Source organism: Sinocyclocheilus anshuiensis, unplaced genomic scaffold (genome assembly GCF_001515605.1).
Source record: "Sinocyclocheilus anshuiensis isolate Anshui unplaced genomic scaffold, SAMN03320099.WGS_v1.1 scaffold461, whole genome shotgun sequence".
Taxonomy (NCBI): domain Eukaryota; kingdom Metazoa; phylum Chordata; class Actinopteri; order Cypriniformes; family Cyprinidae; genus Sinocyclocheilus; species Sinocyclocheilus anshuiensis.
The window spans coordinates 38,133-41,971 of NW_015541005.1; positions in this window are offsets into that span (position 1 = coordinate 38,133).

Below are 3,839 nucleotides of genomic sequence, written 5' to 3' on the forward strand. Positions count from 1 at the left end.
ATCAACTGATTAAGAGTAATGGAAGTGTCTTGAGCTGAGCCAGTGAAGAAAGGTCAGCGGATAATACAGACACACAAACAATTACAAACCAGAATTAAACGCAATTGTTTCCTCCTCAAGGTGTGAGTATGTATTACAAAACTTTTTATTTCAAATAAATGCTGCTCCTTTGAACGTTCTATTTATTAAGGATTTTTTTTTTTAAATGAACGAAGTAATCAAGGACACATTCAAATGATCAAAATAGACAGTATAGACATTTATAGTGTTACAAAAAATAAATGCTCTTTTCAACTTTTTATTCATCAAATTACCCAGAAAAATACATATATATATATTTATTTCAGCATATTAGAATGATTTCTGAAGGTTCATATGACACTAAAGCCAAGTGTAATGGCTGGTGAATATATTACTTTTATAATTTATTATATTTATAATTTATTTTTAGATAGGTTTATAACATTCTCTGTAACCTTAAAACAGATGAGTCTGATACTCTTAAGGGTAAATGGGAAGCTGATTTGGGTTGTGTATTTGAAATAGAAACTTGATTTATGTAACAAGCCCCTTTGTGTTCTAGCCTCTAATTCTGCATGGAAGAGACAATTAAAAATTCTGTGCAGACTGTTTATTACACCTGAGGTTAGACACTAAATGAAGTCTGTCTGATCTGTGTCTCAAATGTAAATCTGACACTGGGACATTCTACCATTTTTTTTACCATGTCCTCAACAGCTCTGGGACTTGATCGGCCTACAGCTCAACTCTGTCTTTGAATGTCAACTTTGGCTTGGAGCATCGACTGCTTATTGGGTTTAAATGAAGAGATACCCTCAGGGTGTCAGAACAGAGACCTTCTCCATATTTTGCTTTATTCAAGCTCAGAAATGTATCCTGGTTAGGTGGATTAATGAGGAACCCCCCACTTTATGTCAATGGCTATCTACAGTTTCTAGCATTATTCAATTGGAGGCTTTCTCCACAGCCATGAAGAACAAACCTTTTTCTGTTCTATCGGATTTGGGATCCTTTTTTGACTATTGGGGTCTCTAAGACTGAAGGCATGTGTGTTAGACTTGGCTTGGATAAAAGAAGTGTAATCTGTAATCTGTCCCAACACAACATTCTGGACCTGATATATTTGTTTATGTAAATTCTCTGATTGTATATTATATGCATTTCCTATGTCCTTGAATTCCTTTTTTGTTTTGTGGGGGAATGAGGGATGTTTTATTTATTGTTTCTTGTTGTGAAGTCTGTTTTGGGATGCTTTGCACTAAAAGAGTTCAATAAAAATACACTTTTGTATAAAAAAATGTAATTACATTATAATTTATAGCTGAATAAATTACATAAAAAAATTTAAATTATTATTTAAAATCGTCTTGATTAGCATAAGAGATGTCTTTCAAAAAAAATTTTTTAAAAGATAATCTTAATATGTTTTAAAAATATTATACCATTCAAAAGTTATGTAAAAAATTTATGTCGTCTTACAAATGTCATTTTAATATTTTCTATAATGGTGTCAACTAATGATTTAGTTTAGCATAGGTGAACAGTGTAATGTAAATACAAGCTAAGTAAAGCAACTGACCTAATATTCTATTAATTTAATAACATTATCACTTGTTATTATTGACATTACATATCTTCACTCTTTTTTTATTCTTCTTCCAGTTTCTCAGCTACTTTGTTTCTCCAACCACCCACTTACCTGCCACTCACCACATGAAACTTTCTTTCTTTCTTTCTTTCTTTCTTTCTTTCTTTCTTTCTTTCTCCTTGTCTTCAGCCTTTTGGTCTCTTAGCAACCTGACTCATTTCCTTTGAGGCTAGAGTGAAGTTGTCTAGTTGCAAAACGTATGTGATTTAGAATTGGATTTCTCTCTTTCAACTTCCATTTCTGTGCACGTGTAAATGATTGTTGTTATTTTGGTTTCTGTTTATTCAGGGTGTTAAATTGAAATGAAACTTTTCAGAACAGTCTTCGCAGAATGACTTTGGAGTGGAAATGAATATATGAGGGGGCATGTGAGGACTAAAACTCCTCTGAATCTCTGCAACGGCAGCAGAGACCCTCACCTTTCTCAGAGACCTCAGTGCTCTGCGATACAATAACAGTCTTTCCATAAAAGCCACTAGCCTCTGTGCATCTAAAGAAGGAGAAATCAAGCAGTCCTCGCTACTCAAAGGTTGCTGCGCTCTGCAAATACTCGAGCCGCTGAGAGACAAGATACCTTGAGTGTACTCTCAGTATGTGATACTGAGAGGCAGCAAATTAGAGGTGGTGACATTTAATTTGGCTCCTTTGGTGAAGCGTCTCGTAGCACTCATGAAGGATTGCAATTAGGGAAGATGAGCTGTTTTACATCTTGGCCTGTCATTCATTTCCAGGTCGTCCACAGGTCGCACAGCGGTACGCTGTACCTCACTAAAAGCCAAGGCAGCTGCAGAGCCTGTTATTACCATCCCTGACACGGTGAGGATTAAAAAAAATCACATAAAAAATGTATCACTATGTAATGAGAATGATATTTATAGTGAGAGGTAAACATGTTTTTGCCTTTGGATACATGTCTGCTTCTGCACCTGTTTCAACGAAAGCGAGTCCTTAACAAAACAAAAAATATTGTGTACAGAAATGCAGCATAATGGCGTAATTGGCGTAATTTGGCTCATAAAAGAACGATATCTAGGCTACACCTGCAAAGGTAGACGGTAAATTAATATTAATGCAGCATCATATTTCAAAGTGTTTTTGAGGAGCTGCCTTGGAGAGAAACCCAAATAACCTTTGGGATAATTGTGAAGAAAAAATGAAAGCAGGAGCTGAGATTGACACTTTGAGGTAATGTCCTCTCAGGGCTCCGTATCCTGCAAGTATTAGACCTACACCTGCTTTAGCATAAATGTAAGAATTTATACTCAATTGGAAAGACTAATTGAGTTGCTGGCATCTCTCCAGTGTTCGGGGAGTGAAATGATCAACAGCTGCTGCCTGAAGGCCTCCATGAAACATTTCTTCATGTAGCATACCTGCTCTTTCTTCTTCATTGAGTGTTTTGCTGCAGTCGCACACCTATCTAGAACAGGACCACTAAATAAATGTTTTTGTGCATTATTTTGGAGAAGCGAGGAAACGTGATGATCCCTAGACCAATGACTGAGGCCTTGTTAAAGGAGACATCGGATGCCCATTTTCCACAAGTTGGTATGATTCTTTAGGGTCTTCATGAAATATCTGCAACATACTTTGGGTAAAATTCCTCAATGGTTGTGTAAAACAACACTCTTTTTACTAGGGCTGTCAATCGATTAAAATTTTTAATCTGATTAATCACATCCTTTTTCTGTGATTAATCGTGATTAATCGCACACTTCATGAAATTAAGCATAGACCATTTATCTTGTTTCAAATGTTTATTTTGTCATCATTTGCTATATCCAGCAAAGTAAACCAAAAGATTGAAGTGTGATTCTCAAAAATCGATATTTTCTGCAAGATTTTTTCAAGATAAATTTAGATGACTTTCCAAAAAAGGACACTTAGAAACTCCAAAAGGACACCAACAAATCCAAATGATATAAGGAGCCCATATAAGCACATATGAAAGAAAAAAAAATCAGAATTTTATAGTAGCCTATGTGTACAGTGCCAAGTTGCGATACCGAACAGGACCACATGGAGATGCCAAAAAAAACCTAAACCAACCGCCTGCTGACTGCATATATCTAATCTGTAATCAGTAATGAACTACAATTTGTAAATAATCTGCCCAGCTGTGTGTATGTAAATATATATATATATATATATATATATATATATATACAGG